At 45.7% G+C, this 9,200-nt stretch overlaps 1 long non-coding RNA gene across 1 annotated transcript; it reads left to right on the top strand.

Annotated features, from left to right (window-relative positions):
* The first annotated feature begins 416 nt into the window (after positions 1 to 416).
* LOC125626151 (uncharacterized) lies at positions 417 to 9,158 on the top strand. The gene is made up of 2 exons (XR_012669651.1): positions 417 to 1,001; positions 6,454 to 9,158. It is a non-coding gene; the product is annotated as an uncharacterized LOC125626151 (long non-coding RNA).
* The last annotated feature ends 42 nt before the right edge of the window (positions 9,159 to 9,200 follow it).

Raw genomic sequence — 9,200 nt, 5'->3', positions numbered from 1 at the left:
GCACCTTTCTTTCTGCAGTCCATTCAAATGAAGGACTGAACTTTCCAGAAACACTTTGCTTTGCAGGATGCTCCAAAATCTGAAGCAGTGTTACGTTTCAGGCCCAACAATGTTCTTCAAGCAAGGCATCATAGGCTGTGTAGCACCAGATTAAGATGCAGCTGAGTGTACAATAGATGCTAGACAGTGCCCACCAGAATTAACACAGTGAATTTTAGGAAGTATGTGCCCTGCCATTGATCACTCAGAGAATTTCATTGGGTAACAAAATTCTAGGGCAGGGAGAGGTTGGTTGGAAGCATTTATAATGTGATTGTACACGTTAAGTGGTGCAGGGAAGTGTTAATACTGTAGATAGTCAATGCGAAGGTGAAGTAATAGGAATATGCAAATCAGGGAATAATATGGTGTAGCCAGACAGCCAGCCCCCCCCCCCCCTCAGACCAGCATTGCTGGAAACACAGGAGGAAGCAGGAACAGGGCACTTAACATATATTCCAGCACAGCCTTTGAAGCACAGGTGTGCTGCTACAATGTGCCTCTGGGAACAGATATGACGATTAAGCTCACAGCAGGCAGAGGCCCTGTGACAGACCTGGCTCTTAGCCCCTACTAAGTAGTGTGATGCACACACACCAACATCCTAGGTGGGAAAATATTTACCCTGATAAAAGAAATGTCCAGTAGTCGAAACTTATTGTTTCTCTCCCTTGCAAGTGTAAACTACTCTTGCAAAAGCTGGCGTCACCCCGACAGACCAGCCTCAATTTGGCATAAGAAAGGAGAAAGAGAATAAAGGAGTACAGAGGTATAAGTAGGGGACCTACAGCACCATGATTCTTGAGTGCTTTTCACTATCTATCTGCTGGTCAGATAAGTGACAGCCTCCCAAGGCTTCTGCAGCTAAGAGGGTCCCTACGCCTTGTCCCTTATTCGTCTTTCCGCGGAATTGAGTGACCGATCCTGGCTTGGCACCGCTGGAATCGAGAGATGCAAGGAGGGTAAGAAGCACCCACACCTGATCTCCTATCTTTAGTGTACACATATTTTGAGATAGAGCTCTATACTTTGTTTTCTTTCTTTGGGATTGTGGCTTCAGTTTTGTAACTTGTTTGTGTGTGTGTAACATCTCTACATTTAAATAAGTAGGCACTAGCAATTTTGTAACCACATGATTAGAATCTAGCTTAATAAATTTTGGTAACCATTTATGCATAAGCCTGACTTGTTTTCTCTGGTTTACTGTAAAGCAGCCAACACAATTAAAGAACCTCAGCCGTTTTGGCTCTAAAGCCTGGCCATTAGGTGAGAGTACTAAGAGCCTAGCGTTGAGTTGTGCCGCCTCCACGGGGCAAACTCTTGGGGCACCTGTCAGTCAATCCTGGCTGCCCGCTGCGAAGGAGCTCTGAGCTCTAGCAGTTAAAGTCACGGGTGTGGAGAGGCTCTTAGTGCTGCCATTGGGGCACCTGTCAGTCAGTATTGACTGCCCGCTGCGAAGGAGCTCTGAGCTCTAGCAGTTAAAGTCACGGGTGGTTAGGACCTTGGGGCATCCGTCAGCCTAGCCCGGGCTGCCCGCCGCGAAGGGACAGTGCGTCCTAGCGGTTAAAGTCACGGATGGTATAAACGGGCATAGCTGGCACCTCACCAAACATCCTTGGCCGTCGGCTAACAGAAATTGGCGTCACGAACAGGATTGTGATATAGGCTGCAGTACAGTAACACAATGAAACCAGTCATGATAAACACCACAGAATTCCCTGAGCTAGAGAAAAGTTTGACCCAAGAGGGATGGGGAAATCCTCTGTGGAGCAAAGAACTGCTGGAGAAATATTGGGGAAAACCAGCAGAGATCTGGCAGCATTTCTGTAACTGGAGAACTGCCTGCAAGATGAAGAAAGGGAAAGGAAAAGGTGCTTGTATATGGCTGCTTACTAACATTTGGCAAGCTGCCTGTAAGGATTATCATAGTCTGGCAATAGAATTTAATAGGCTACAACAGGAAAGGGACACACTGCGCAAGGAATGCCAGAATTTAGATACCAGAGTAAGAACACTGAATAGGGATATGGAACATCTTCAGAAAAGATTACTTCCCTTAATTGAGAAAGAAGGGATAGAACGAAGGGAAAAGCTGGAGACTAAAACACGCAGTATCAACAGGGCTAAAATTGAGACTGCTCTCTGGCTAGACCCTGAGGAATGGGATGGAGACATTTGGGATTCAGCAGATGAGTCCCCCTCCTCTGAGGAGGAAGGTCCCTCTGTAAAATTAAGACCAGCTATCACACATCACAAATCAGAAGAACATGAGGAAAATTTGAGTGGGGCAGAGCTGGATGAAGAAGGGGATGACAATTATCCATCCACCTCTTCAAAAACAAAGAAGGGAGGTAAAAAGGGAAAAGGGAGTAAAGCTCCAACACACTTTACCAAAATTACCACCCGCCAATATACTCCCATGGAGTTAAAAACAATCCAGGGAGATTTTGCTAAAAAGCCTGAGGAAGGTATAATAGAGTGGCTGGTCCGCCTCTGGGACACTGGGGGTGGATATATACGCCTGACAGCCCAAGAAACTGAGCGCCTTAACTTAGGTGCAGGAATATTCCTGGAACACTCAGAGGGGAACACCCCTAAAACACTTTGGTCTCTGGCTTGTCAATGGGCAAGAGGAATTTACCCAGCAGACCGAGATGAACCCACAGTAATGCACTGGACCAACATAGATGAGGTAAAAACAGCTCTATTAACTGTGGCTGTCATTAGCATGCTTGGCCAAAACCCTCAAGGGTTAGCCTATGAAAGCCCATGGGAGGGTCAGGTAGATGTAGATGATCTCAGACCCCTGCTTAAGGGAGTTCCGAGTAACCACAGGGCTATGGCACTGTCCCTTAGATCAGAAGCTGCAGCACATAACAGTACCTTTCGGGCACTGCTAAACCTTCTGGTGTCATACTTTAGAGAATTCGGAGACATCAGAGCACTGACAGGCAAAGCTAAGATGCGTTCCCTTCAGGGAAACAAGGGGGCACCATCTAAAGGACATAAAAACAAGCGAGAGCCAACCCAGGAGGAAAAGGAGCTTAGAGCCAAGTTGTGGAGACAATGTCTGGCTTTAGGTTATCCCAGAGATGTGATAAATGGACTGCCCACAGAGCGGCTAAAATTATTCACCACCTTTAAAAGAGCTGACTGGGAGACAACTAATGCTACTCCCAGTGCACCTCTGCAGCTCTCTCCTCTTTCCCCACCTGCAGACACCCTGTATACTCCATTGCTGCAGCAACTGCAAGAGTTACCAGAGCAGGGAAACTAGCTTGCGGGGGTCAATCTCCTCTCCTAATAAACCAGCTTAAATCCAAAGAGGAGAAAACAACAGCAAAAGACCCCCGGATACATGTAACTGTAAATGACAAACACATTATTCCTTTCTTAATGGACACAGGGGCTCAAATGTCCATGATTAAGCGAGAAAGTTTTCAGGGCTCGCCACCTACTGGCCGAAAGCAGATACTTGTTACAGGAGTAAATGGCAGTACCATAACTTACCCATTAGTTAAGATAAAACTGGATATCCCATTGCAACCCCACCATCAGCCCCGAAAATATGAGGTGATTTTGGGCAATGCCAACATACTGGGCATGGATGTTTTAAGAGGAAAGAAGGGAAGGATTAATGGGGAAAGATGGGCTTTTGGAGTCAGTTCTGTTCCTCATGCCACCCACCTGGAAGAGGAAAGCCCTCCCCACTATTCTGTAAACTTACTTAGCAGCGCGCCTGCTCTCCCGCTCTCAACAGTAACAAACATAAAGCAGTATAATGTCCCAGCTGAGGCCATAAGCCCTGTTACTGACCTGATCAAAGATTTGGAACAGCGAGGAATTTTAATTCGTACCCACTCTCGCTTTAATTCTCCTGTGTGGCCCATCAAGAAACCAAATGGCAAATGGAGACTCACTATAGACTATAGGAAGCTAAACAGTAACACTGGACCATTAACTGCAGCAGTCCCTAGCATAACAGATATTGTAAACACCATACAAACCTGGGATAAACCCTGGCTAGCAGTATTAGATGTAAAGGACATGTTCTTCATGGTCCCTTTGCAACCAGCTGACCAGGAAAGATTTGCTTTTACTTGGAAAGGTGTACAATACACTTTTACCCGAATGCCACAAGGGTTTAAACACTCACCCACTATTTGCCATGGGGCACTGGCAAAGGTCCTAGATGACCTTATCCTGCCACCCAATGTACAAACTGTGCAATACATTGATGACATCTTAATAGGTGGGAAAACCCCAGAAGAGGTACAGGAGGCTATGAATCAAATCAAAGGAGCACTAGAAGCCCTTAATTTAGAGTTACCAGCTGAGAAATGCCAAGGTCCCTCCCAAGAGATAAAATTCTTAGGTACTGTATGGATGGGAGGTAGGAGGTCTGTGCCTAATGACACTGTGCAAGAGCTAAATCAGGCACCCTCCCCTGAAAGTAAAGATCAATTGAGACAGATTTTGGGAACCCTGGGGTTTTGGAGAAAACATGTACCTGGCTTTGCCATTATAGCCAGACCATTGTACAATTTGTTAAAGAAAAGTGCTGCCTGGGAATGGGCTCCTGCCCATGAGGAAGCCCTCAGACAACTGATAGGGGAGATACACACCTATCAGGCTCTGGGTCCCATACATCCTGAAGCCCCATTCCATTTGTACCTAACTGTGGGAGCCACTGGAATGTCTTATGCTCTCTGGCAAGAAAGTGACACTGCTCCCAGACGACCAATTGAGTTTGGTTCCAAGTCATGGCAAGGGTCACAGGCTAACTACACGCCTTATGAGAAGGTGCTTCTGGCAGCTTACACAGCCTTGAGAGAAACTGAGGAATTAACTCAGGATAAGGACATCACAATTCACACTCCTCTTCCAATCATTAAACCTATATTGGAAGGGAAAGAGTTACCACCTGGTGTAGCACAAAAGATGACTATCCAAAGATGGGCACTTTACATACACCACAGGGTAGGTAGTGCAGACACTGCACAAAACCCCACTATGATTCAGGAATCCCTATGGAAAGTAGGAATGCCTGATGAATACCGCCTACCTCCACAGCAGTCTCCCATTAAGGATGCTGCCCCATTTGATCCTTCTAAGCCTGAGGGAGTATGGTTCACTGATGGCAGTGCCAGGCTGGTTAAAGGAAAATGGAAGGGAAAAGCTGCAGCAGTGCCTGCAGACCCCTCTGCAGCACCCCTAACTGCTGAAATTGATGGGTCAGCACAACTTGCAGAATTAGCTGCAATTAAACTGGCCTGTGAAGCAGGAGCCACCACAGTATATACGGACTCCTATGCGGTGTGGGCAGGTGCCACTCAGTGGATCACTAACTGGAAAAATAACCACTGGGAAATAGGAGGTAAACCAGTCTGGGGACTGGAATACTGGAAGTGGTTATATCAGCATGCCCTGCAACAACCCCTGTCTATAGGACATGTCTCAGCTCATCAGAGGAATAATACCCCAGCTGCACAGTTAAACAATTTAGCCGATGCAGCTGCCCAGCTCTTTACCACACAAGTAGAATGGGAACGCTTATATTCATGGTTACATGATAATTTAGGACACACAGGAAGTGATGAGTTAGTGCGGCAAGCACATATCAGGGGGTGGCCTATCACCCACAGACAGGCTAGAGACCTGGTGCAAGCCTGCACTATTTGTGCTGAGACTAGAAAACATATAGCAGAAGGACAAAGGTTTGCCAGGCTAAGAGATGGAAAAACACTATGGGCAACCTGGCAGGTCGACTATGTCGGACCACTGCCCACTACAAGGCAGACGTGGAAATACATCTTGACTGGGGTAGAAATTGTTTCAGGGATTGGTTTTGCATATCCAACCCGACTGGCAACAGGGTTGTCCACAGTTATGGGACTAAACCGCTTAACAGCAATTGTCCCAATGCCTCAAGAAATCCAATCAGATAATGGTTCGCATTTTAAGAATAAACTTGTAAGGGAATGGACCCTTAACCATGGAGTCCAATGGACCTTCCACCTTCCATATCGACCTCAATCTAATGGCATGGTCGAGCGCTGGAATGGGTTGCTAAAGAATCACTTGAAGCCTACTGATGGCACATGGGGAGACAGACTGGACGAAGTGGTGCAGAGATTAAACAACAGACAGACTCCTACAGGAAGTCCAATCAGCAGGGGATTCTTCCCTACAGGGAAAGCTATCTCCCCTGCCAGAACACCACTGCACAGTTCCAAGTATGCTCCCGGAGACACTATTGTGATTAAACACCCAGCCCTGGGTACCTTTACCTGCGTTTTGCACGCCTATAAAGAGAAAGGTGTATGGAGTGCCTTAAATGCTGATAAAAGGCTAATAACCATTACAGAGGCTTGGATCGCATCCAAGACCGGCTGACCATGTGATTTATTGCAGGAATGGTCCCATGGTTCCGAGCAACCTGCCAGCTAACCTGTCAGCAAAATGGACCATGCAGCAGACCTGTTTGATCACTAGAGACTACTATGGACTGTTGATATATTTGCCATTACTTATAATAGCAGGTGTAATTTTTGCTTTTGGTTTTAAAATAAGTTTTTTAGCTAGAACACGACCCACCAGAGATATGTTCCTGCAAGCCCTCATGATCCTTCTGTTGGCTCCAGTCACCTTGGCAATACCAGAACATCCTCTTCGGGGAGCAATCCAAACCATCGCCTCAGCTGCTGGTGCTACAAATTGCTGGATGTGCACCTTGCTAGATTCAACCAATGGACTGGGACTTGAATTTGTACCACTCAGCCTAAATGATTGGTGGAACAAAAGTGACATCTTTCAGTGGGGACCAGCATGGTACACCAACAACCCTCACAATGACTCGGGGGAGGTGGGACAATGGCATCGCACTGTTTGGGGACAGCCTGTGGAATATGTAACGGGATCATCTAAAGAAGTATACCCTATTTGTTTTGAAACTCAGGGTGACATACAAATGGGTAGTCTAGATAAGCAGCAATGTGCCCATACAATTGTATTTGATCAGAAAAGTGGGGGTTGGACTACCTACCCACCCATGAGCAACAAAAGGACTTTAAAATGTTGGAAAGGTCCCATCAATGGCACACTTGAACATAGACCCCTTTTTAGCATACATAATGCCACAATTGTTCCCCTGAATATGAGTAGATACCCTGAAAGCAGAGATTGGTATGACCAATCACTGTTCTTTATTCCCAGTTCCGGACACATTTATAACCCATTGCTAATCAAATCTATTAACTCCTTATTAGATCAGTGTAATGAAAATGGACTTTTTCGCTCAGATCAAATTTTAGAAGATTTGTTAATAGTTTTGCTCTGTACTAACATTAAGATGGGATATTGTGTTCCATATCACCAACCCATACCTAAACCTGAGGGGGGCAGGTGGCACAGAGGACCTTATTCACCTATTCTTAGTAAAGAACCTGGCTTGTTCTTTATTTGTGGGGACAAGGCATATAAATATCTACCTGTAGGTTGGACTGGAAGGTGTTCACTGGGACATGCAGTACCCGAGGGACTAACAGTACACCCTCATGTTAATGCCCCCAGAATAACAAATCTGGGAAGTTTTATACATCGGTCCAAACGAAAGTTCACCTACAACCCCCTGATTGAACGGCCCTCTGGTTTTCACCGATTTACACGTGCACTTATACCTTGGTTAGGTATAACTGAGCTCGAGATGGCAATAGCAAACGTTTCTGGACAATTGGAAATTGCTCTGAATCATACTGCTGATGCATTAGGGCTTTTAAATGAACAACTTCAGTCTGTGGCCCGATATGCTCTGCAGAACAGAATAGCACTGGACGCTACCCTAGCCCAGCAAGGAGGAGTGTGTGCTGTCATCAACCAATCTTGTTGTTTTTATGTAAATCATTCAGGGCAAATAGAGCAAGATGTGGTTGCTATTAAAGGTGCAGTTAAAATTTTACATGCAGTGGCTGAGAATGGACAAACCTCATGGATGCAATGGTTAGCTCAACACTTGGGATTTTCTCTCTCTCCGTTTTTACATTCGGTTGTGAATACTGTTTTAACCATTTTAATTATTGTAATTGTTTTTTGTGTAACTTTATGTATTATGAAGCGTTTGATTCAAACTGCTCTTTCCTCCACGCAAATCAGATACCTAGAGCTAAAAAGGGATCCTAACCAATTCCGCGAACCCTCATCCTCTAATTTGGTTGTTGGGTATTTCTAGATTTCCCCAAGGAGGGCAAGAGGTGCTGGCATCACCGCCACCTTGCAATCTGGGATGTAGTGTGGTGCATCAGGGGGTGGAATGTAGCCAGACAGCCAGCCCCCCCCCCCCCTCAGACCAGCATTGCTGGAAACACAGGAGGAAGCAGGAACAGGGCACTTAACATATATTCCAGCACAGCCTTTGAAGCACAGGTGTGCTGCTACAATGTGCCTCTGGGAACAGATATGACGATTAAGCTCACAGCAGGCAGAGGCCCTGTGACAGACCTGGCTCTTAGCCCCTACTAAGTAGTGTGATGCACACACACCAACATCCTAGGTGGGAAAATATTTACCCTGATAAAAGAAATGTCCAGTAGTCGAAACTTATTGTTTCTCTCCCTTGCAAGTGTAAACTACTCTTGCAAAAGCTGGCGTCACCCCGACAGACCAGCCTCAATTTGGCATAAGAAAGGAGAAAGAGAATAAAGGAGTACAGAGGTATAAGTAGGGGACCTACAGCACCATGATTTTTGAGTGCTTTTCACTATCTATCTGCTGGTCAGATAAGTGACAGCCTCCCAAGGCTTCTGCAGCTAAGAGGGTCCCTACGCCTTGTCCCTTATTCGTCTTTCCGCGGAATTGAGTGACCGATCCTGGCTTGGCACCGCTGGAATCGAGAGATGCAAGGAGGGTAAGAAGCACCCACACCTGATCTCCTATCTTTAGTGTACACATATTTTGAGATAGAGCTCTATACTTTGTTTTCTTTCTTTGGGATTGTGGCTTCAGTTTTGTAACTTGTTTGTGTGTGTGTAACATCTCTACATTTAAATAAGTAGGCACTAGCAATTTTGTAACCACATGATTAGAATCTAGCTTAATAAATTTTGGTAACCATTTATGCATAAGCCTGACTTGTTTTCTCTGGTTTACTGTAAAGCAGCCATCAC

Source organism: Caretta caretta, chromosome 8 (assembly GCF_965140235.1).
Source record: "Caretta caretta isolate rCarCar2 chromosome 8, rCarCar1.hap1, whole genome shotgun sequence".
NCBI classification, from domain to species: domain Eukaryota; kingdom Metazoa; phylum Chordata; order Testudines; family Cheloniidae; genus Caretta; species Caretta caretta.
Note: the sequence above shows the minus strand (reverse complement) of the source record. Positions and strands in the feature narration are given on the sequence as shown.